We start from the raw sequence: 26991 nt of genomic DNA on the forward strand, positions 1-26991 counted from the left end.
TTTTATTGTAGCTATAGATCTATGTAAAATAGTGTTTACAGTGTATCTGTGTCTATATATACAATTTAACAAATAAAATTAACTTTGAGAAAAATTGATTTTTCTAGTATTCATAGAATAAACTGATCAGATTTCCAGATTGAGGGCTACTTTTCTCTTTCCTCTGTGAGCACAGAAAACTATTATTTAGAACTTATGAAAGATACATATGGAGTCAGTAATAAATTCTTCTTTCCTATTACTGAGGTTTCAGGCCTTGTCTGGACATGAAAATAAGTTAATGATTACAAGATAGAATATTGCAAATGTGCTATAACCTGTATACTTTAATTTTTGTACGTGTTTACTAGTGAATTTCTTAGTTTGAGCTATTTTAATAGTTTGCACATGGCTTCAATTGCAGGACCAAGACACTCTCTGTCATAGGTAACAAATGCCTACCATGGAACACAGCCTGCAGTTGTCAGAGTGATTTGCTGGAAGTTAATAACTGCTGAATCCTAAAGCAAATCTTCTCCTCTCTTACTTATATTCACTGATTCATAACCTCACCTGTATGAACAGATTACATATACATACATATACATATACATTAAAATGAATTAATTAATGCAGTGTCTTCGTCTGCCTACTGATTTGTTTGGTAAAGCAGAATTATTTGTTTGAAGTTGTGTAAAAGATGCTTTGCTGAGAGGAATTTCTTGATCCTGAAGAATTTAAAACCAGAAGACATGGAACAGCAGGGACTTGATTGCACTTTTGACTACACAATGACATTATTCTGATTATTATAGACTAAAATTATCTAAAAAATCATAAAAAAGATTGGTGGATTGTGTACAGTCTTCCACAGTTTTCTGGAAGGGACTGGTGTCATGACAGTAACTTCCCTATCTTCAACCGTGTACCAGGCTTTTCATTACAGGGCCTTCAGTTTTTCACTGTCTGCAGCATCCAAGTGAAGACTCTGTAGAGTGAACTCCTTAGTTGCGTTTGAGTCTAAATCTAAAATGAGCATATTTGTAAATCATGCAAAACCACAGTGTTACAGAAGATTGATGTTTGAAGTTTCGTCAGCACCTGAGAAATATCAAGGTTTAATTAACAAGCCATACGATGGTGTATAGAGCTTTGAATATTTATGGTGTCATAATAATTTTTGGAAGAGACTAGAACAAGCATGACATGAAACTAGGGAATATTTCAAAATGTTTTAAACAAAAACATTTGCTAGCAGATTCAAAACAAAAAGAATTGAGGCCCTGATTTAAAAATTAAAAAAAAAAATAGAATGACCGATGAACTTTTAAGTGATTGAAGTTTGTTTTCTTAGTCAGTGTTTTTGGGATTTATCTGTTTTATGTTATCAGACATATAGTGCACGCAAATCTACATTCCTAAGATTTGATTTGTTCAATTAAGCATGCAAAATGAAAATATATAATCAGTAAGACTGTAAATGTATCCCTAATTCCACTTCCAAGTGCATATTGTTGAAGGGTAGATAGTCCCTGTAGCTTATGGCAATCTGTGTGCATAGTGAAAAAACAAATGCAAACTATCACTGCCAAGTCTTTTTTATCCCACAGAAAAATTTCAGCTTTATCCAAACACAACCCATATTTCTCCACATGAATTATGTCTTGTTTGCTGGTTTAAAAATTCTTCTTCTATCCTGTACAGAACTGATTGTCTGACATACCTTCCTCCTTTGATTTTAAAAGTGTAATCCTATTTTACATGAGAAAAAGAAAATAATCCATGAGCACTAGAGGAAGAACAGACTGAACAGAAAGCAAAAAAGGAGTTTCCTAGATTACTTAATTTTTCAACCAAATCTTAGTCTTTGGGGGTTTTTGACTTCTCACAAGTAAAATGGGCTCAGAAATAGACTTAGTAAATGTTTCAAATAGATTTTGCCTTTAAATATTTTGGAGTCAGAGCACATGTAAATTCATCTTTTGAAAGGCAGAAATGTGTTTTAGGTAGTCTATTTATTTTGAAATTTTATTCAATCTGAAATAGTGTTTAAATATTTTAAAACAGATATTTATGTTCATGGCATTAAGAAAACCTGTGTTATTCTGCCCCAACAGTCCAGATGATTTATTTTGCCTCTAACAGATATAATTTACTGATGATGCTGTGTAGGACATATTTTACTTGAAAACCTGAGAGATTTTATTCAGAGAAGTTTCTGGAATTTGATTGAAAGAGTTAGTGATTGGTTAAAGCAAGAAGGAAAGGGGGGTGGAGATGGTAACAAAAACTAACAGAAAAAGAAAAAAAAAATCCCACTCATAATTTTAACAACAATTTCTTTCTACTTTTTCTTTTCAGATCAAGATATCCGTAGGTATCCTTCATTGTATCAAATGTCATTGTTAACAAAAAAAAAAAAATTAGCTATTGTGAACACCCAGAATTAAGAAAACTGTTTACTGCATTATAAAATTAATTATGTATCTCATGGAAACAGTTCCTGTTTTCTCTTTCACTTTAACATGGCTTTTACTAACTATGCTCAAAGAAAAAAAAAAATACTCTGAAGCCTGATTCCACTTTCCCCAACAGAAAACACACATGTGAAATTAAAAGACAATGGAAAAGATAAAGCAGATAATTTTGTTCTTGAATTCTACTTTCCCACACATCCTTGCTGTGGAAAAAGAGTGACATATCATCTTATCTGTTGCTCAAATAATTTAATTTTATGGCATGGAATTTTTGAAACCTATGATTTTATAATGCCTTCCTAGGTGTAAATTAGAGATACTCTTACAGAAGATGAATCATTTTACTTGGCAAAGTTAGATGTTTTACAGGGAAAAAGTAAAAAAAAGGAGGCAAACAATAGAATTAGTAAAAAGATATGTAGAGGAAAGAAAATATCTTCAGGAAAGACAAACAGCATAAAGTTTATGTCCCTAGCCAAAGTGGTACTCAATAGTCATGTAATTGAAAAGAGTATACTGATGTAATTCTATCTCCTCTCAAACTGCTACTGTATATTTGAACTTTTTTTTCCCCTAACAATTCTAAACTGCAAGGTTAATTGCTCTTTTGCTTTTCTCATTCACTTTGGAAGACTTAGGATCCAGGAGAACCTTGATAAAATTCCACAATTCCCACATTAATCATGGTAAGCTGACAGTACTGTGCAATGTTCAAATCCCTGAAAGGATTGAAACCATAATTTCCAATACAAATTAAATAATATCATGAACTTTTGGAAGGTACTGAATGTCTTGAAAAATGGTCTTCGAGTGAATTTTAGTAATGATTTCCTACATACTCTGGTAAGCAAGCATGTAATTTTATTTGTATATTTAAAATTCGAATAATAAATATTAAAATATTTAGATAATCCTTCTTAATGTTCAGAATTGTAAGAAATATAACTATTTTCAGCACTGATAGTCAGTGAATAAGAGACTGTACCAGGGACTTCAGATAGAGCAGAAAATATTTATCTTTACTCATGTGACCTTGAAGAGGTATAAGTCAGGAGGACATCTCTGGGCACGAGAGCTTAAATTTCCAACTTTATTATACCTTCACTGCACCCTCACTCTCCACAGTTCTTCCTTATTTTCTTGGTGCTGCAGACACTCTTGCTGGATTTTTTAATGGACCAGTTCAAATGAGATACAGTTGTTACCTGTAGCAAGGCAGGGTATCTTTGCAGACGGAAATGCTGTCCCTGTTGTAGGTGGCAAACAAGACTTTACAGGATGCTCAGGTGACATGGAATGCTGAATATTTATCATCAGTCTTTATCATATTTTACAGATCTTTCTGAATGATATAGACCATAGCTCTCTGTAATTCAGATTTTGTAAGGCCATATATATGCAATTAAAGAATGGATTGATATTTTTCTTTTGTATTCTGTAAGATAGTGTTAATTTTCCACAATTTAATGCAAGATCTCTCTTGGCTTTATATCAAGTAGGGAGTTAATGATTAATTTTCTTTCTCTTTTTTTTTTTTCCCAAATGTGAAATTTTGGATTCTTTTGGTCTACATGTAAAATTTGCTTCCAAAATTTAGTAGCTGAATATTTGACTGCCTTAGAAAGGTGACAGACAGAACACATTTTCTGGTCTACCAACCTAAGAACTGAGAGAAAATGGAATTATTTCACTTTATTTCACCTGGTATTTTATTTTGATGACGTTACTATTAACAAAATAATCCAATATTTAATATTATGTGCTATTAGGGAAATTGCATTCATTCATGTTGATGTAATTGTACTTCATGTACTCTAGGAACTGAACACTCAATAAAATATTTATCAAATGTCTAACAAGGTATTTTTATATAGCAAGTAGTTACAAAAAAAATCTCCTTCAGATAAAACAGTTAGCTTTTCTCCTGTAGTGTCTGAAATCATTATCCTGGTTCCAGAGTTTAGTCATGTTTTACAGAATTATTTTTAACAGAGTTGCTCCTTGCACTTATACTTAAAAACGTGGTGTAGACTCATAAAAGCCAATTCTCACAACTGTGGAGGTGTCTAATTTAATGAGAAATTTATCAGCTGAGGGATGTCAAGCAGCAGTATCAAGTGACCTCCGTCAGGAATGAAATTTGGCACATAAAGTTTTAAGCTACAGATCATTTATAGCACAAGGGCCTTGTTACATTTTTAAATATAAACCCTGCCTATTCACAAATAATTCTGAAAAAAATATGTAAGCAGTGCTGAATATAGAGAACCTGCAAAAGTAAAAATGTGAGAAAACAGGGTCGGAGACAGTAAAAGAGCTGTGTGCTGCACCTGGACTGGGCTTAAGAGATTTTCTTTCCAAATATTGCTGCAACTGAACAATTAGTAAGGTCTGATGGCAGCTAATCAGAAGCTGTGGGGTTGCAAAAGTGATGAAGAAATGAGGTAAAGAATTCCTTCAACTCAAATCTGCTACTTAAAATGAAATTATTTCCTTCCTTCCCTCCTTTATTTAGCTATCAGATCTCTGTATGTTAGATGTACCCAATGTCACATTTTGTATCAGAAAACACTAAATGTTGTTGTTCTTCTAGTTTAATACAGTTTGTCATGCTTTGTGAAAATTTTTATGGCCTTCATTTTAAATATAAAAATAGTGGCTGCATGTCACTGGAACTTTGCATGGAAATATCCACACAAATACATGGACCACTCTATGATCTTTGCCACCATAGTATCTTAAGCAGGAAGACAATTTGAGAAAACAGGGTGGTTAAAATTCCTATAAGTTTTCATATGAAATATGAGAATTAAATACATTTGCTTTGTTGGGAATATAAAAATCAATGAAGAATACAAGTAGTTTATATGAGTGGACTGGAATTTATTGAAAAGCTCATGAAGTAGTTTTAGTTTTGAAAGATAAGGAAGTTTTAATAAGAGATTTATAAGATTAATTTGCTTTCATTTGGAGGATTTTGGTATAATTTTGAGGAAGTTATTGTAGTTCCAAATTTTTAAATAACTTTTTTAATTGTTTGCCTTTAATCAAATTACAGATATAAAGGATACAACTACAAATTAAAGTACATTCACAAAACACACCAAGGGTTCTATGAAATATGTTACTATGCTAGAAAAATGAAGAAGAAAAGAATCAAATTAAGGAAAGAAAACCTAAGACAAATATTCTGTCTCTGCATGTCAACCTCTTATAGCAGTTTTTCATAAGGAGCTCTAAAACATCTCAGAGTTAATATCCAATATTTTTCTCTTATAGTATGGGGAAAATTACACAATCCCACCCTCCCATTTCCTATATAGCATTTCCTAGTGTCTTTCTCAAGAAGTAGTAAGCTTTTAGTAGCCTACTTTTATACTCTCCATGAAGAATTAGCAGGACTCACAAAACTCTTATTAAACCCTCTGGTGTTGAAAAAGCACTAAAAAGGTTTGTTGTGAGGCACATCAGGTTTCCTCTAGAAACCATTCAACTAAATACATCTTTCATTATCAGAATGGTGTAGAACAATTTGTACCTCAGGTGCTCATTTTATCGTTGCTTTCAATCACATCATGTGTGGAGTCTCTTAAAACTCTATACTCATCTGTTTCATCCTTACCCAAGTCAAAGTTACTTTTCACAACAACATGTTTTTTCAGATTATGACAGATAACTGATTGTCTCATCATGTGCTGAACTTTTAATAAGCCACTTTATCAAGGGATTTTTGAGTAAGTTCAAAAGATATTTGAGTAAATTACCATAAAGTCCATAATGCAATGCATCAGCAAAATATCTTTATCTTTTGAATAAAGTTTGGATTGCAAGTCTATTATTGCAGCCAAAATTTAACGCTCATTATACCTCTATGAAAATTTAATATATGTGTGATATTTTTTTCCTAGGCATAGTGGTCAGCATACATGAAACTATAACTTACAGGATATTGTTAAACTTGCACAACAACACACCTACATAAACCCAAGAGCTATGTGAAACACCCTGAACTATGCTCTATACAACCTTAGACACAAATACACTTAATAAACTATACTTACCTTGAGAGAAGATTTCCCAAAAACAGGCTTCCAACAGATCCTTCTTCATTTCCACACCAGAGACAAATGCCTTAAATGAAATGGGCTGTCCAACATACCAGATGTCCTTCAGCTACATTTGGAAGTGAAATGAAATAAATACTATTCATGAAATGGTGACTACCTCTTCCTGCTGTTTGAAACAAATGACCAAATGGACTTAGAACTAGAAAGTACACCTTCATTGGTCCTTTTGAATTAATTTCTTAACTTGAACAGTAGAAGATGTGTATAAGAATCCCATGCCCATAACACAGTCCTTTGTGTCTATTTATTTATAGTGTTTATATACAATGTGTTTGTTTATACTGTTGCATAATTAGATTTACATTAGAGTGGTTATTTGAATCTCTTCATATTAAGATGCACACATATTATGTTTACACAAGTTGAGCCTGTAATTGTGCTGACACTATTTTATGGGAACTAGGGTTTCAGAGTATTTGAAAATCAGTCTTAACAGGTTTTCCACCTGTTCTGGTTTTCTATATTACAACAGTCAGGAGATTTGTGCTGTACACTGTAAATTTCCCTATGTCTTTCTCCTTATAATACAAGTAAATTTTCTGATGGAATTACCCAATGAGAGGCCTAATACATAGTCATTTGAGTGTTTTGTATGCAAACACACTGTTCTAAATTGTACAGCAATAATTTCTTATTGATGTACAATTTTTTGCATATAAAATTTAAAGAGAAAACTTCCTACAAATGAATTTTGAAATAATTTACAGAATTAAATGAAACTGTCATCCTTATCTCCTTGAAGTATGACTACCAATGTAGTATACTGAAATATGCCCTATCATCCAAAGATTTGCATTGTGCTTTCAAAATTATCATTCAATGAAATTGAATTTTTTCTTTATCAAGTATTCAGCAGATGCTTCTAATACCTTTCTAATTCACTATGTTCAGACTCATATTATTTTAATGTAAAAACTTATAAAATATTTATAACGAGATGCTGCAAGACTACTTTTTAATTATGTTTATGTCTTTCTGCTCCATTTAAAATATTTATTGCACCATGAGAAGGTATTTAAATTTGGAGAGAGAGAGCAAGAAATATAAAGACTTTTTAAAGCTTATATAGATTATGCCAACATCAATATCTTACATTATTTTATCTAATTAAAGTATATTGTGGAAAGTTAATAAGAAAAATCCTTGTGGGTTTGTTTGTTTGTTTTGGTTTGTTTTGTTGTTTTGTTGGAGGGGTTTTTTGGTGTGGGTGGTTTTTGTTTTTTTTTTTTTTTATGAGCAGTAAATCCAAAGGGCGTTGGCATTATTAGACAAGAAATCAATTTTTTGTTGCTCTTTTCCTCTTGAAATGTTTGTGTTCTGTAAGCTTTTAACAGAGTGTTTCATCAATGATTTTTCCTGTCTGTTTCAAAAGTGTAAAGAAAATTGAGGATAAATTGAACTCCTATATATAGAACTCCCTTCAAATTATCTCAAAATTCCTGCAGAAGCTTGGATTCCATGGCTTCCATATATCTTTTATCAATGGAAGACATCCAGAAGTAAGGCAGATCCCAACACACCCAAGATGCCAAATTAATTACAGATTTACATTTGGAACTAGAGCTCTTCTTTACAAATAAAATATCATATCTACATCTTACAACTGGGTCATTTAAATACTGAAAGAACAGAAAGTGCATTTAAAAAAAAAAAGGGCTGGTCTTTTTTGTTTTTTGCCTGGTCCCCTGCTCTACCAACACAAGAGGGAGGTTAGACGTATTTGTGGTGCTCCACCCTATGAAGTTTTGAGTAGCATGTGTCACTGTCATGACCAGGGTTACAGATTATTGGAGTCACACTTAGGAGAAGGCTCAGCTGAGAAAGCCCAATGTCAGGGCAGGACACACTGAAGTTGGAAAGCTGAAGTCAGAAAGAAACATTCAAAAAAAACAGGATAAAAGATAATTGAAGTCAGTACTTCAGCAGGAAATGGAGGCAGAAATCCTTCCAAGAAAAAGGGCAAGAATAAGGACTCCAACTCTGACATTAAATTGTAAGGATACTTCTTTTTCCCCCCAGGCACTCATATGGTATCAGTCTAATGATCAGAAGATTTTACTTGGTGTTACACTATTTTCAGGTGAAAAGTTGCATGGTTGCTGCTCTCTCTCCATGACTTCTGGAGAATTTTATCAACTACCAGGTAATATATTACTCTGGTAATGCAGAAAAATTCATATTGCACTGTAATTTTTTTTTCCAGTGTGGAAAAAGGACGGTGTGAGAACTTTGGTAGCCATATATCCTTCTATTACAGTTTAGATGGGAAGATATGAATGAAGGTATTTTAAAAATCAATTGCATTTTGCATTCAATAATTTGGTGTAAGCTTTTCTTCCTTGGTATGATTGCACTTGATTAATTTAAACATTTTAGAAAAAACACTGAAGCTCTTTCTTTTGAAACCTGTTTAGTTTTGAGATCAGCTGTCAAAATGGGAAATATATGCCAGTTGTTTAAATTGGGTTATTTTTTGAGACTGAACATGCTTTCAGGTAGGATTAATTGGAAATAGGATCATGCCTTCAAGAAGATGATAGAGAAAGTTCTCTTCCAGAATTCTTGGAATCAAGAAGCACTTTAAAGCAAATAGATACACCTTGCAAATAAAATTCTGACTTCTAGACGTTGGAAGCTTAATGGATGTTGGTAAAAAAAAAAAAGAAAGCTTTATTTTCAAGACAGAAAATAAAGGAAAAATGAACTGATCTTTAAAAGCCAATTCTACAGTAAGCCAGAAAGACTTGAGACTAGACAATAATAAGGTAAGCACAGGTTATCTCAAGAAAGATCATCTATGTGAGGTATTAGGAAAGTTAAAGTGCTAAATTCAGTTTCATCTAATTTGTGTATTACTGGCATTTTTAATGTAAAAAGTATAATAAGTCTATATGGACCAGACTGACTGGAAACTGATATTTTGTGTCACTGAATTAAATTAGGTGATTCAGCCAAATGCATCAGCAGTAAAAGTAAATGTGCCTCTGCAATTCTTCAAGTTTCCAAAGCTTGATGTTACCTTTATGCTACATAGCAATCCATCCAGACTAAATAGTAGTTATAGGACAGCCTCTCAAAGTTCATTGCCCTTCAGAGATGTTCCTCTAAATGAACTTGTTTGGAGAAAGAAATCACTGAGTAAAGGAGATCTTGAAGACCTCAGAATGTTTGAAGGAAAGATGAAAAGAACTCTGCTGCACCTCAGCACCGCTTGTTTTCACCTGCTTCCATGGCAGAACTCATTCTATTGGCACTGGCCCTCACAAAGATGTGAGTGATTATATTCTGCCACTGTCTTGGGAAACTGAGAGCTCTGAGGGCATAAAATACTAGGAACAACTTTTTAAATTGGTAGAAAACAGATAACCACTAGAGGCCACACAGCAGTTTCCACTTTGCTGTTTCCTCTGCACTGATTCCCCTCCCTTCAGTCAGATGAGAAACTCTTCAGGATCAGGTATTTATATGGTCGTATATCACACATTCACGTGCATCAGAGCTCCATCCCCCTCTCAAAAAATCAAAAGTCTAAAATGTGCCTATTATTTCAGCTCTGACAGTCAATGTCAAAAGCAAACAGATTTTTAAGGAAGGAGGTAAGGGAAAAATCAGTATTTAGCAAAAAGTTTAAATAAGTCAGTCATATGTTATTTTCTCAAGCAGAATGATCTTGAGCCAATTTAATGAAGGGAAGTTACAATTGACTTTGAAAGGATTAATTTATACTCTTGAGTCTTCTCAGATGTAGAGCTAATGGAAAGCTGTCTGAGTACTTGAGTTTTCAACACATCTTGCAGCTCCACTGGAGATTCAAAAGCTAAATCAAATACTCTGGGACACCTGGAAAGACTCAGAATGCATACAGCATTGAGGTGATTGTTCTGATCAGGAGGGTTTTATTCCCATCTATAACAATATTGATAGAGATCCTCATGTACTCTCTGTTAATGTTATTCTAATACTCAGCCAAAATTTGTAATTTTTAAATTACAAAATTAATTATTTTAGTTAAATGTTACTAATTTTACCTTTTCAGAATCCAGTAATTTCACAAGAAATGGAGAATTATTTACAGTATTTATGGTGCCTTGTCACTGCAGTATCACAGCTCCTGAGAGTTTTTGAGACTATTAATCCTCACGTCATGTCACTTGATGTAGAATGTGATGGGGGAGGAGGAAAGATTATCTGGTCTCTGCATGTATATTATATAGTAACAAATTCTCTGACAAAAAGCAATTTAGGAAAAAAAAATAGACCTCAGGATTTCCTGTGGAGTGCCTTCAACTGTGGCTCAAGATGTTGCTCAGTTTTGTTCAGGCTGTCTCTGATCCTTTACTAAAGCATGCCTTTAGACTGTGGTCCAATATACCTGCTCACCTGAGGAAAAAATGGCTGATTGCCACACCAGGGAGTGGCAGCTGCCCCTTTAGAAGCAGTGCAATCCCACGCCTCTAGCCCTTGCGCTGAGTTTCATGGAGGAGGTCAGGACACTGTACAAGACTTCAGTCAAAGGAACAAACACAGTGCTGTAGACTGCATCCATGCTCTTGCACCTTATCTGTGAGCTTGAATTTCAGACAAGAGCCCCCTCACTGTCCTAAGAGCATGTGAATTATTAGCACAATTATGAAGAGAGCTAATGGTGATCACCAGCTCTTTGGAGAAAGAAGTGTGACCTCTTCATATAAGGTATCTGTTATCTGCTGTGATTTTCAACAACTGAATTTCAAACAAAATGTTCGGAATTTTTATTGTCTGATCCCAGAAAAATATCAATGCCCCACATATTCCATTATGCAGCTCTCCATGGCAAGATTTAGGAAATTTGTAGCATTACTTTTTGTAATTTCCATTTGCTTTAGTCCTCCACTATCAAAGTCACTGGAAGTATTTTTCTGTCAATGTTGAGTCAGGAGCTGATAATAGATGACACAGCCTCTACATCAGAAGGCTAAGAGGTTAGAAGCCCCCGGTTTATTGGAACCCCTTCTTTTATACACAGTTCTGATACAGGTGGACCTGACTGTTCATTTAATCAACACATATCACATGATTAGTTAATTAAGAAGACACCCATTGGTAAACATCTTATGAGAAAATCAGCTTATTATAAACACCACTTGCAGATAGTTTACCATTTGTTTACCATTCTTTCTCTCTGCCTCCCTAAAACTTCTCAGATCAATTCATGGGAAAGATTATCTAGCTTTCTTTTTCTCTGACCAGACTGTCACATTCACATTTTTCTTCTTATTTTACTTTATAATGGTAATGAATTTCTGTAAAGCAAATGAGCTACATGACCCAGACTATAGTTGGTGAGGGATCGGAAATACATATCCCAATCATACCCTAATAGTTCAGTGATGAATTTTGCTGATAAATGGCAAACATAAGGTTAACGTTGATGTCAAGATTTGGTACCTAAATAGTTTTCTAAACTCATAGATTCTGATAAAGTACTGTTTGCTATTTGTTTACATGGTTTGTTTATTCAAAGAATTAATTTAACTGGTTAATGCCATCTGTACCTCTAATAAAACACTATGGTCTTTCTAAATACTAAATTAGAAGTGTAATATGATTTGCCTCAAATGTATAGGTAATTCTTTAAAGTATTATTAATCCCAGCATTTTAGAAACACAAAATTTCTAGAACCTCACAGGCTTGGCAGAACTGCAACTGGACGCAAAGATTGCTCAGTATCTTTTCTTGGCCCTGAGATTTCCAGAAGCAGCCAAACTGACCTTGAGTATGAGCCCCTGTAAGGCTGACCTAATTTGCAGTGTAATTGGTCCTTAAGCAAGCATGTACCTAGCAGGGGCTTAAAAATGCATTTAAATTCCTAAATTTGGGAAAACAACTAGACAAAGGGGTTTTTTAATCAATCCCTTGTTGACAAAAGTGTCACTTTAAGACCAATTTACATTTCTCTGACAGTGCAGTGCAGCTTTATTGGACCAGGAAGAATAAGACATCAAATACAACTAAAAATTGTAGGACATAAATTCATATAGCAAATGTATGACTGAATTTTTTCGCTTGCTTCTTCAAAAAGCTCAAGCCTGAAAATGTAGTTAAAAAATACTTCTTGATACAAGTGAACTTTTCTGGAAGTTACCACACTGCAGACAGAAATATTGCATGAAACTTTATACTTTGGTTACAGATAGCTCCATAAATTATTGTTTATTAGCCCCTTTCGTCCTTCCAATCTGCAGAAGAAGAGAAATTTCTGTCTCCTGGTGACCAGTTGAGGGGTATAAAAGGCTTAATTTCATTCTACTTCCTTTGAAGAGTTTGATCTAAATGCAGGGTTGGAACAGTCTGCTATATTGTTTCTGACATCTTTGTGCTTTCGCACTCTTTTGCATAATGCTCTTTATGTCTTCATCACTTGAGTCAGCCATAACTATTATGCTTTCTGAAAATCAGCTTTCCTGGCTGAAATCACAGTAAAAAATACCTCTTGAATGCATAAGTAGCAGTCAATGTTTCTAAGCTATGTTTGTACCTGAACCTGCTGCATACTCATTGCATGAACACAAAGTGGAATTTGTGGTGGGGCATAAGCAATGAAAGATGAGCTTTGTTAATGAGGGATGCCTCACTGACTCTGCCTTGATTAATGTCAAAGACTGCTGATCAAAAACTCTCATGTTCTCTCACTGACTGATTTCTAAGTGTCAATTAAAAAAAATCTCATGAGAATGGTATTAATAATGGTGTGAAATTCTGCCTGACAGAGGTCCAGTAACAGAGCCTCCGATTCACCTGAGTCTCAAATATGGGTCTTGAATGAAGATTAAATTGAGGCTATAACTCAGAGAGCCCTCTGATTTAAAATTTGCTGTATGTATGTATTTTCTTTCATTTATTCATTATTTTCCTTCAGAATACAACAGACAAGTCCTATAAAGATAGAACATTATTCCAAACCCATCAGAAGTTATTCCAGGACTTTGGATTCTTCTCACAGCATTTTCCTTATTCTCTTTTCTTTTGTCAACCAGAAAAAAAACATATAATGGAAAAGTATTTGTGAAGACCCAATTAAGTGTTGAGGATACATGATAACAGAATTTTTTTTGTTATTATTCTCTGAATATATTGTTTGCTTCCAGTCTTAATTTCATTTCAGGTTCTTTTCTCTGTGCATGCATGGAGGATGCCTGATAAACCTTGAGAAGACTTATAAAAGTCCTATTTCTACTGAATCCCTGCACTGGTTTCAAAATGCAGGTGCTATAGCTAAGGAGGAAGGAAAAGAATTTATTTTCTCTGTCAACACTAACTCTTCTGGTGAGAAGACAAACAGAAATGAACCTTCTTTAGCTCACTAATATATCTGTAAACAGCCATTCAAATATGCCTCCCTTTTCCTGTGTTTTGCTGATTGACAGCTTATGGGCAGAACAATCAATTCATTTGAGCAACTGAGAAGGAGCAAGCAAAACATCACCAAGTGGAGTCAGAGCACTGACTCCTGATGCCCTTCAGCTGTGCTGCTAAGGTGAAGAAGAAAGATGCTGCCATGGCCTGAGAAATAGGGAATAAATGAAAGCCATCTCTCCTTCTTTGTGATTATTGCCTTAATCCTGGAAAAAGAGGACACAAAATGTTAAGAAGATGCCCAGTTTTTCTGTAGAGAACAAACAGGGCAGAAAATATAATGTAGAAAAAGCAGATTATTGGAAAAAAATAGCTCAGAAGGCAGTAAGTCAAAGGGGGGAGTTAGGCAAGAAATGCAAGAATTGTGCACATTTTTAAATGCAAGAAACAATAAAGACAGTTAAAACATTTTTAAAAAGAGAATATCAAAAATTTAATACAGTGCTTTGTCAAATTATCCACTTACTCTTATTGTTTTTTGTCTTGGGTCTTTCTGTTTCTACTGTTTCTCTCTCTGCTGCACTCCCATAAGATAGTCTGGTCATTATTCACTTTTGTTTTCTCCTAGCTAGTCTTTGGACTACTGTTTGCAAACTCTGCCTTTACTATATATCTAATGAAATTGTCTTGACCCCAGATAGATATTGTAGAGTGTTCTGGTAAAGTTGGTTGTTTCAAAGACAGAAAATGTGTGAGAAGCAGACGCAGGACAGAGAAGTTCTATTTCCACCTTTTCTGTTTACCAGTGTGCAGCTTTCGCAGCTGGAACCCAATGCAAATTTGTTCAGCTAACATGAAGTTGCTAAGAGCAAAAGCTTTTCTCACTGGCGTCTTCTGGGGCACTTCTTATTTCCTGTTTCCAAAACAACCAGATGCTTTCCATGCCCAGCTCTCCTAATAGAAATTGCTAACTCATAGTTCAAAAACTCAGAGCCAAATGTATCTGCAGTTTGACTCCATAGCCTTATATCTGGCCCTCTGTTCTCAAAACTGCTTCATGACACATTCAGGCTCCTCTTTGTTCTGCATTAGCTGGCATTCTTTTGGAACTATTGCACACAGGGATATTTCCTGCTGGAAAGCTCATGCCAGCTTTCTGAAGTACTTGGCAGTAGCAATGGATCATTTGTAAAATTGGTAGCCCACTTTTATCTGTTCACTTACAGCATTATTTGGTTAAGTGGCCCATTCTCTGAGAAATATAGCAGAGTACAATTCTGGTCTTTGTTACAACAATTGAGCAGTGCCAAAGCTTTGCTATTGAGCATAAATGCAATGCTACGAAATATAAGTACTCTGCCATGGAAAATTTAAGACAATGCATTTTTTCTCCTCAGACATACTGTTCTTCTGTTTAATTTATCCATACAGCACAATGGTGACTGATTTCATTCTCCAGAGAAATCTGTCCAATTCCATTCGTCTTGGAACATGCAGGAACAGAATTCAATCTTGCAGACTTTAGACATCTAACCTGCTTTCATTGTAGGAACAAGTGTGTACATATTGAGTAAAGTAAGAGAGAACAAATTTCCCTCTTTTTAACTATTGCTTTCAAAATAATTTCTATCCAGATGTCCATTACCAAGTCTTAACATAAAAATTTCAATTTCACTTAACATTTCAGCTTTATACTCATAATGAATAATGTTATGCCTTTAAAATTGTTACTTTTTACGGTATTTGCACTAGAAGTATCGTAAGTACCAGGCTTAGCTTTATATTCTATTTGAGCAGCATTGAAAATTCAGCTTCCATTTGCCTCCCTCAAGGTCTGCCTTATCTGAATATACATTCTGTGCTGAAAAAAAGCAGTAAAATATGTTAACATGACATTTAAATAAATACACATATTTTAATAAGGTTTGTTAGGATATTATGATCAAAAATATCCTTGATAGTCCCAATGACATCAAAAAGTTATTTTAATGATTCAAACATGGTAATCTTAATGCTTACCAAGACTCTTACACCACATTTTGTCTGAGAAGAGGGGAACTGTGGCTAAGCTGGAGGCATCATGCCTGGTCCTGACATTTGTGGGCAGAATACCCACAAAGTTGCTGGCAAGATCAAATGTAGCTACTCTTTATAGTACAATCCCTTTGCAGTATTTGCCATTCACTCCAGCCTTGCAGGCCTGTGGGGTATGCAAGGGGAGAAAGAGGCAGTTGCAGGAGTATGGCTGTTACTACACTTCACTTCCAAAATCTCCTAGGCCTGCTGAGTGCTGGTGGCTCTATAGGTCCTCAGGAATTTTGATAATTTCCTCTTTCACATATAATTCCACAGAAGACAGCTTTGTGGATTTTCCTAGATTCTGTATTACTTTGGGAGAAAGGGAATTAAATATGGGAAAATTATCAAGTAGATAGCTAGAACAGGATCATCAAAGAACTTTTGGACTCTGACAGTCAGTCCAGGGCAATTTCTTAAGTACTTTCTCAGGACTCCAAGTTTATTTTCAAAGTAGAAACAAAAAAACTCTTATAAATAGATGCTTTTAAATATCTGAAATTAAATAATAGAACATTGTCATTTGCCTTTTTTTAATATATTAAAATGCATAATTAATGAATGCAATATAAGAATCTGATGAAGTCTATGTGCTGCAAAAGCCCATCATGTTCTTACCACTATTTCAGTTCTTTTAATAAAACACTGAGATTTCTGGTGTAATCCACCTGACCAAAGACTGTGGAAGCTGATCCATAGGAACCTTCCATTTGGTAACAACTTTTTGCACTATGTGAGTGATAGAGATAGAAAGACATTTCTGGAAAATTCTAAATTCTTTAAAGATTCCATCCTACTATCTTAGTGCAGGAAAAATGGTTGACTGCAATGGAATGTTCCATCATAAATGTTGAAGAGCTAGGTTTTGAGGTAACTTGCTCACATCGGAGAAATTCAGTGCAAGGCACATCAAATAACAGTACTGAAAGCCATGCCAGGTGTTTTCTGCAAATGTCCCCAAATTACTCAGACAACTATAAGATGGTGTCTGCTTACACACATTTCCTACTGTGCAAATCTGTTCACCTCATGCTAATTTCCTTCTACTGTGAATGAGCAAAGGCAACCATTAGCAGCAAGATGATGGGAAAAGGTTTTCATAAACAAGTAAGCTACCTCCAGCAGGGGTGCCCTGATTCAGTGAACCCACAAAAGAATTCTGAAACACCTCATGAGAGCTAGAATTGAGTTTTTTAAGAGCTATTCCAAATTTTAGTAACTGTGAATGCAGATTATTCTATTGCCTATTGGCAAGAAGTTTAATTTCCCATCCCTCAGTAGAATGTAAGATCCAGCTACATGGAATTTTTTCATTTTTATGAATACTCATTTCTTCATTAATTGACTCATGGCTTCTCTATTGGTTTTTTGGGTTTTTTTCCACCCATGGAGAAACTAGAAAATTCACAAATCTAGCTGCATGCAAAAAAAAAAAAAAAAAGAAAAGAAAAAAAAAAGAAAAAAAAAGGAAAAAAAAGGAAGTCATAAGTATTCAAGTATCTTCCATTTGACAAATTATGTTATTAACAACAAAAAAAGCTGTTAAATCCACTTCAACATCGTGAGTCTTGCTTTCTTGCTATTGGTTGTCTTGAAGTTTGTATAATGAAGAACAGTTTTAGGCATTGTATGCACAATTCTTTATTAATAATTATAAATATTAACCTAAATAACATATTTTAAAGTACGTGCATAATAATTTTATTTATAAATAATTAATATTTCACCTTACGACCATATGGTAACACAACAACTACTTTTTTTCAGAACCAGGACATCAGCTCTTCAGTTTGACTTTGGAACATTTGCATTTACTTATTTTACATTTTCTTATTTTACATTTCCTTCAGCCTCCACAGCATTTAAAAAACCCTGATCTCCATCAGTAAAGATTCAGAACAGTGAACCACAATTGCCATTAATAATTTCCTCTCTTGGAGAAGCTGCTTGGGACACAAACCCAATTAATTCTTACAATATTTCCCATGACAGATTTTACTTTTCAAACCAATCCCTTTCAGACCTTTTTCATCTATGTCTTTTATGATACGAAACAGTTCTGTGGATTCATTCAGCCTGACTCAATTATAGGAAAGTGGGTGTTTTTATTATCTCTTACTTTTTACTATCTCTATCTCATTAGTGCTCTACATTACTAAGCAAATCTAAATACAGTCTTGGGTGTGGGTTAGCAATAAAAACTAAACTAAACTAAACTAAACTAATAATTCCCTGTGGCTTTGTTCATTCTCTAAGTGACAAGTACTGATACATAACCACCCAGAAACAATTCAAAAGTGGAGGAGGTCTGTCTGACTGAGCAAACTCAGGAAAGGCATTCTGCCTTAGGCCTGCAGCAACTGAGAGATTGTGAGGAGTATATGACAAATATATCTGCTTATTTATATCAGTAGGACTTTGATAGGACATTGTTTCCCTTGGAAAAAATTGATTTTTCACAGCAGTAGTGAATAGAATGTCATAATGCTGTGTTTCATAAAATTACTAAAGCACTGACACCAGCCATTTCATGAAATGCCTGACGCTTTTAGACATTTCATCTAATGACTCTGTGGAACAGTTAAATAGTGTAATAGAATGCCTATAATTCCTGGAACGACTTTCAGTCATATCATGAAATGAATGATTTCTCAAGATGACTGCAAGGTATTTATAAAATCTTCACTGTGAGCTATGAAACAGGTGCTGTAATCTGGGAGTTTGCCAGTCAATGTTCCAGGCCAAAGACAGATTGTTTTTGTGAAGTGGTATCATAGATTTGACAAATGGTCTGAATTAAAATGTCCCTTTTGTCATTTAACCTGATGCATCTTTTGTAGAAGAACAAGCTTCAGATAATAGTAAGAGCAACAAAATCAACGACAAAGCTACTGCTCACAATACCTTTCCAGAGAAAATAAACATTCTTATTGTCCAGGAAGTTGGCTGAAATATTTCTGGGAAATGCCTGAGGTTCAAAGTTTCCAAGTCACCTTCTAAAGTGTACATGTCTGTGTGTGTGTGTGTATGTGCATGCATGTGATGGGAGCAAAAGCATAAGAACTGCTGGCCTGACCTTTCTGGGCAGAAACAAATGACATATGATATACTCACTTTTTTTAAGAATATTTGGCAAGTCCTATCTTCATTCTCTCATGAAAATCAAGCATGTTTAATACCCTAGGGTAAACCTAGAGACCAGAATACATACCTTCCTGTCCATTTACACTGCTTACTCAAAAAAGGTGAAATTCTATCTCAGATCCTCAAAACTCCTGCATATTGCTATGGTAGGATTGATACCAACACACCTGCTTGAAATTGGTCTGGTTGGTCTGTTAGGAGGAAGCATACTTTTATGACACCATTTTTTTAGAGATGTGATTTAGAATGTTTTCAGTCACATTAAAATGTTCACTTGTGGTAGACACTGTTACTCTGCAGAAATCATAGCATCAAATGTTTTAATCAGTTTCAATCAACATTCAAAAGTTTCTAATCTGCACATGTCCAAATGAAACATTAAGAGCTTGGATATAAGCAACACTATTCTCTTACTCTACAGTCATTGCATTCAATTTAGTGGAATTAGACCAGCATAAACATGGAATAACAGATAGGAAAAATAACCCCCTGTGCTTTATTATCATAAAGAAAATCTGGTTTGGCTCTTCCTTTTAAATAAAAATTTCTATCACAGCATAGAGAAGCAATGAAAGGAAGATCCATACTTTGAATTAAGGAGTTTTGTAATGAGCAGCAGGGCTAGAAATAAACTAGTATGTTAAAAACATTGGTGGATTACAATGTGGAAAGTGTTTTTCCAGTTCCGTGGAAACAAGTGAGAGGCAAATTCACCAGTCTTTTAATGAAAGAAATTAGACTAATAAGATTAAAGACTACTAGGGACTTTCAAGAATTGTAGATGATATCTCTGATGGATAATATTTTATTTGCTTCCGGGCAAATTTAATAGAATAACTTTACTTTTCTATTGCTTAAAATAGAAAACAAAATATTTCAGAACTTGATAGATAATCTTGCTTAGGTAGATATACATAATACATTGGCTTTGCAACCATTTGGAAACACAAAAATATTTATTGAAAATCTCTTATGACAGTAATTAATGTAACTGAAATGAAAATGATAATGCAAAAGCCCACACTGGTATTGGATCACATCTAGATTTTAGAGGAAGTCTGACTTATTTACAACATTGTCATAGTACAACAGCAATGTAGTCTTATTAAGAAATTCCATTATTTCTGTAAAGCTATAACTAAACAATGCTAGTTTTGTAATATACTACTGTTTTTCAAATATAAAACCTTTGGAACAAAACATTGTTACTCCATATGTGAATGTTCTCAGTAAATTAATTTTACAGATTTGCTGATACTTCATTGACTTAGAGTTCTCAATTTAACTTTTTTGTTAGTGTGACAGTATCATGACTAATGTCTTTATTCTTAGTAAAGGAAAATTGATATGCACACAAATTCAGCCTTATTTAGATTTAAAATCTCATGTCTCCTGTTCAGAATGTTGCCAGATCTCTCCACATCTTATTGTATTAAGAACCGCATTTGGTATGATCCTGATCTTTTTGTGAAAAAACAAAGGGAAAGAATAATTAAACCAACACAACTCAAATATGAAAAATTAGTGAATTGCATATTAAAATCAACATTTATGTACATCTTTCCTTTCTCTACAGGGAGATTTTATCAATAATCTCTTTACATCATATTCTTTTGCGTATTAAAGATGACATCACCACATTTATGTGGGTAATTCAAGAATTTGACCTTTGTATTACCTATTTCTACTGCCAACTGACAGAGCTTCAGTTTAGAAATTTGAACACTAAATTAGGGCAGATGAAACCATCCTCAGATATCTAAATTTCATAATATGCACCTAAATCTACTTCTGGATAGAACTCTGTGCTTAACATCTCCTGCATATTAAATTTCTCTCATATATTGTTCAGTCTTTTCTTTCTTTGAAACATGTAATCCAAACAACCCTTGTCTTCAGACTTCTCATTGATCTTCAGTATTCTGGTATGCTATCTATTGTCTTCCACTTATTTGACCTGATCATTGCTACTGCCTGAAAGATATTTCTTCCTCTCAACAACCTTTTGATAACATCTTTGAGATAGGTCTGGAATGTTTCACTGGCACATTATTACCCTTTGATAATCTGGAGGACTAAAAAGGTTTTGTTTTTACCCTGATCCAGAGATGAACAAAAAAATTAATAAGTTATCTCTTGTCATTATAATGTCAACATGGTAAATTTTTTTTACACTAATTTAATTGGACTAGTTGTCTTTTCAGTCTTCTAACTAAGCACTATCATGATTCTTCATCTATGGAAATGTTACATATTTTGAGGAAGTGTCATGTAGTGACATCATTGTACTATATGAAAAAACCATTTTTTTTCTTTGATGTTTAGATAAATGTGTTATTGAGACTAGCCATAAAAGTTATTAACCACTTTGGAGTGTCAGCAGTTTTAAATTTAAATTTTAGAAACTGGAATTCCATGCACAGCAAATGTTCTAGAATCACAATTTTTTCCCATCTTCATCTTGTTATGATCCATCCCTAGGGACCAAGATATTCACAATGAATTCTCATCAGGCTGAACAGACACTGCACCGTGTGTCATGGGTCTCTTATGGTATTTATGCCAAGGGAAAGCAAGTGAAGGGAACAAAGACTATCACCAGTCCTTAGATCTCAATTTGGTACTGCGTGGGTGGTTTGGAGCTGGGGTTACAAGACAGAGAAAACAAAAGAGAGAAGAAAGCAAGAGAAAATGTGACATAGAGACAGTGGAAAGAGAGGAAAAAGGGAGAGAAGGAGAGCCTAATAAAAAGAGAGAGAGAAAAGAGAGAGAAGTGGGCCAATCTACTCCCTTTTTAGTTTACCTGGTGCACATCTCTGATGTAAATTAGACTTTTCAGATATTTGTTCACACAAACACAGACAGCCCTTCTTCAGGAAGTGAACTGGAAGGGACTGGAGGACAACACTGAGAAGAAGTCTCCAGGTGGAGCAGGATGTTGGCTCAGAACACCTCTGTCCCACCTCTCAGGACCCTCTCCTTGACCACTTTTCCTGCAGCAATACTCAACAATGTTTGAGACAAAACATGCATAAGTCTGGTCCTTTACACAACTGTGCAAGCTCAGTTCCTTTGTCACTTTTATCCTACACATCTTGTACACCATTTTGCCTGGCTGCACAGTAATGCCCGCTTTTAACCTTTCTCCTGCATATTCTGAAAAATCTCTCTTTAGAATCTGGCCCCATCTGCTACCACCTGGCCAAACTCTGTTTAATAATTTGGTTTCTGGATCTCTAAATTAATCTCGGGCTCAGACTAAGATCAGTGCGTTTGCTGCTTGAAAGATCTCAATAGAGAGAATTTTGATAATTTTAGAAGCCAAATGATATGTATGTTACATTAGCTGCAATTTTTAAGATGTTCGCAGAGGGGCTAATATTTTATCTGCCTGTTTATATTCTTGAAACCATGCAAAATTCTGAGCCTTAGTATAGAGCTTCTCTGTTTAAGCACATTATACCTGATGTAGCATTTTTTATTCCTTGCTAGTTGGTAGATTATCATCCTTCACTGTCAGGCTAAAATAGTTGGAATAAAGAAACGGGATAGAGTTTTCAATCATAAACTGGGATATGGATATTAGGACCCAATTTGTTATATTTGAAAGCCCTAAGTGCACTGTACTATTTACTCAGGCTATAAATATGAAACTGTTGTCTTTCTTGACACAACACAATAGCTGTTTTAGTTAACGTATAGCCTCCAGAAGAAAAAACAGTCTATATTTAGTTACATTACTTGATTTTCATAGAACATTTTTCTTCATTTCCACTGACTCTGACAACCACACAGCACCTACACCCAGTGATATGAACTATGACGATTTAATAGACCTGAAAATTTTAACAGACTATTGCTTTTCTTGCTACTCTGGTTTAGGGGAAGACGCACTCCACTTTTCACCCTATAGGAAAGTAAAAATTCTGAAAGAAAAATATTTAGGTAAGATAAATGGAGAAGAAACAAGCTACATTAAACAAATCAGTGTTCTGAAGTTAAAATTTTCAATTAATTTAGAAGACCAGACTTTATTTATCTTCCATATTGACTAGGTGCCATGACCTGAAATAACTTCTATCAGTAGATTTCAGTTTCTAACATGATACAAGAAAAAATCAGAATAATTTTCCATAGTTTTCATCCTCTTACAGAAGAACAGAATTTTTCTTCCTCTTTAGCATGAAATTTTCTATTTCTGGAGGAATATTTTTCTTGCTTCCATTCCCAGAGGACTACACAAATATGTAAAGAAAGTAAAATTTCCACTGTCTCTCTGCTGTCGCACCTTGGAAATACTTTCTAGAGATGACTGTGGCTATGTTTGGAGAAAGAGTGATATTTCTTTCAAAATGTGGGCTTACTGCTGATGGAAAGATGAATTTTAATCAAGGAATGGGGTACTTAGTTGCTCTTTCACTCTGTGTCATGACACACCTTTGACATGTTTGTTGTAGATTTCCTTTTCTGTACAGGGTGTGATCAGTAGGTGGTTCTCTTTTCTGGTCTAGACATAATTGCTGTAATTGAATCCCTCACAGACTAAGAATGATCTGTCACTGCTTTATACCTCAAACATTTTAGCAAAAAAATTAATATAAAGCACACCTAATAAATTGCCTGCTCCTCACTCTCTAAAGAATTTAGCAGTATTCTGTTTGCTATAGCTTGAAAAAACTCACAGCACCTAACAATAATTACCTAAATTTCTACATCAGCATTTAATTTATTCTGCAGGAAGCAGTCAGTCTAGTTCTGCAGAGCTTTTCCAAAATGCTGTTCTAGTGTTAGCCTTGTACTGCATAAAATTCTGTTCAGTAAGTATATACTGTAATGGCACAAAAGTTACAACTCCACAGGTAAACAATTGTCAATCCATCCTCTCTGAAACATTTGGTTCAGCAAAAGTCTCTTGTATGCCAGATAATCTGTGTCTAGGTGCCTTATGGTGTTATCATTAATTGTAAAACTGTTTATTTCTGTATTGATTTGGTTTAGGAGCCTCTGGCAATAAACTTGAGCAGGAGTTTGTGCTTATGAGACAGTCACTAGAGACAGTTTCTCTCACTCCTACTCCTCTTCCCCTCCTGGATACTCTGATGTCCAAAGAGAGTATTTTAGGATGTAGTCTTAAGAGATAACAAGCAAAAATTCATTTGATTCATTATTTTTGTTCAGAAAATGTCTCATTGCTCCTTTAGTTTTTGGGGGGATTTTTGTTGTTTTTTTTTTCTTTTTTTTTTCTTTTTTTTTTTTTGGTTTTTGGTTTTTTGTTTTTTTAAGGACAAATTTTTTGAGTCTGTGGGCTTTAAAACTGAAATCGGTACTAACATTTAGCCCATGTTATTGTCATATTTATTCAGAAGCAGAAAAACATCTACTGAAACATCTCCTAAGCCTTCATGGAATGAAGAGTTATCTGATCAGTCCTGGTGTTATATGCTTGCTAATTAAAAGATTTGTTGAATGGAGGAAGTTTTCCCCAAAGTACTTTTCTCTCACAATTAAACCAAGAGCAAGTAGCTAACCTCTGGCTTAGACTCACCAGCCCCCCAGCCCAGACATGAACTCCAAGTTTGCTCAAGCAGCTAGAAGAGTAGTGGTTGAGAAAGATGCAAATTCTAATTTAATAACTTGTTTTTCATGTAGCATATGAATTTGACAAGAAAACCTATAACTACTGTGGAAGTTCAGAGGAAAGAAATAAGGCTTATGATTCCTCTTTCTTGATTTCTAAGCATTCAGTTGTTTGGCCTCGCATATAAGAGTCTACTAAACATTAATTAATCAAGAGATCCAAGAGGGAAAGTTTATTCCTGTGCTAAGATTAATTCAGTTTTTTTCTCTTGCATTTCAGAGGATTTCAGAATAAATAGATGGTCTTCAAATACTGGAGCCAAGTAATTATTTTATTTTAACAAGCTTATTAGTTTATTGACTAATGTTGAATTGGGCTTCCCAGTTATTATATTTAATTTTGGGAATATTATTTTTGAAGAGTGGTAGGATTATTAGTATCAGAGTTTCATAATTTGGAGTACTATAGACAGGGGCTTGCCAGCATTTATATTTCATATCCCTTTAGTTCAAGAATGGCTTCTTCCAACTTATCTATTAAAAGAAATTTTCACTGCTGGCCCATGAGTCTGTCATTCAACAAATTAGTATAAAATTATTTCTGTAAGTCTCATTAAGGATGAAAGAACTTCTATAATTTTTGCAATATTTTAATATAAGCAAATCTTAGAGTTTTGATTGAAGCCATACTTCAAACAGCATTTTAAAGGAATAAAAAATATTTTAAAGGCAAATATCTAATATGCATGATAGGTATTTGGATACTTCATATAATAAGGGGCATAGTTTATATTCTCCTTTCTAAATATCAATGAAAACATGTAACTTGAAATAACTTAAAACTTGTCAACATCATTATGGCAAGGACTAAGGTAATGAGAATTCAGAAAAGTTGAAAGCCTTCAAAACATACACAGGAGTAGCCTACCTTGTGTTTTGTAGTGCATCTTACCTAAAATGATGTAGTCTTGATTCTTGACTAACATGTTTATGGTTTCTTGCAATCTGCAGGCAAGAAGAAGAAAATTTTCTGTCTCTTATAGCTGACTCACATTCTCATCAAAAGCAAAGACACTGATTTTTCAATGCAGCTATTCAGCCACTTACATTCATACATTCATGCATACGTTCACTGGTATTACCATCAAAGGGATAAGTGCCCGCTCTCCTGGGTTGGCCTGCAATACTAAAGCTGTAGTTCCCACGCAGCTGAGCCAACTATGACATTCATCACAACTGAGCAACCATCTGCCTGCATATAAAACAGGTTTTTTTACCATAGACTAAATGCTGTACAGGAAATTTGTTAGTTCTCAACACACAGTCTGAATGTATTTAACTTAGCCATATTTAACGTTGTTCTGTGGAACTGAGCAAGCGTAGCTGTAGCCTAATACCCAGTTGGTTTGGTTTTTTTTCTGACAAGAATAAATGTTAGGAGGGGGATTTATCCAGGGATATAAGACATGTGCATTATTTAAATGCACAGGCACTGGTTATGTGATATGGAGAGTGCAGAGGCACAAACATGACCAGCAGGTTTGTTACCTGTTTTTCCAAAGACTGTTATTTATGTTTCTTTTCCCAGAATGGATGAAGAGAATTCTTTTCTCAGAATGAACAGTTTCTTTATCTATAAGACTGAGTACCTGTTACAAATCTTCTTCCTTCTTTGTGAACAGTTATGTTTTCATCATGTCATGCTCTTATAGATGAATCAAGGTCAATCAATGGGAGAGGACACAAAAAAGAGGTATTGACAAGGGTTAGCAGGAAAAAATATTAAACAAGACAGAGAAATGATGAATAGAGAGACACCAGCAAAAGCTAACAAAAGAGCATTGGAAGCAAGGCCACTGCTGTGCCCTTTGGACATTGAGCTAAGACCACTGTAGTTTTGAGGCCATCTCTACTCTTTGATTGTAAGCTTTAGGAAGACATGAAGCAATTTTAGGTCCATTCCTGACTCTGAGACTAACTAACGATCTATACAGAAGCTAAGGTGGCTTCTTAGCAAAAGTCTTTTTTTTTTTCCAAGGTGACATAAGTCTTTTATTTGTGCCCAAAGTACATTTAATGTCTGAGTTACGTGTTTTCCTTTTTTTTTTTTTTTTTTTTTTAAACTTTCAGCAGCTCAATAATTTAGTGAGTACAATCAGCAGATTGGGAGATTAGGATCACAGAAGGTTTAATTGTGATTTAGAGCAGTATTTAATGAGCTTGCAACTCATCAGAGAACCTACTACAGTCAGTACCTGCTGATTTTAATGTTGAA

At 34.5% G+C, this 26991-nt stretch overlaps 1 long non-coding RNA gene across 1 annotated transcript in view; it reads left to right on the forward strand.

Annotated features, from left to right (window-relative positions):
* LOC135301253 (uncharacterized) overlaps nucleotides 1-26991 on the forward strand; it is a 137658-nt gene that overhangs the window by 6327 nt on the left and 104340 nt on the right. Inside the window, exon 2 of the long non-coding RNA XR_010362987.1 lies at nucleotides 8603-8726. This is a non-coding gene — a long non-coding RNA (uncharacterized LOC135301253). The remainder of the gene's footprint in view (nucleotides 1-8602; nucleotides 8727-26991) is intronic.

The sequence above is a fragment of the Passer domesticus genome, chromosome 5 (genome assembly GCF_036417665.1).
Source record: "Passer domesticus isolate bPasDom1 chromosome 5, bPasDom1.hap1, whole genome shotgun sequence".
NCBI classification, from domain to species: Eukaryota; Metazoa; Chordata; class Aves; order Passeriformes; family Passeridae; genus Passer; species Passer domesticus.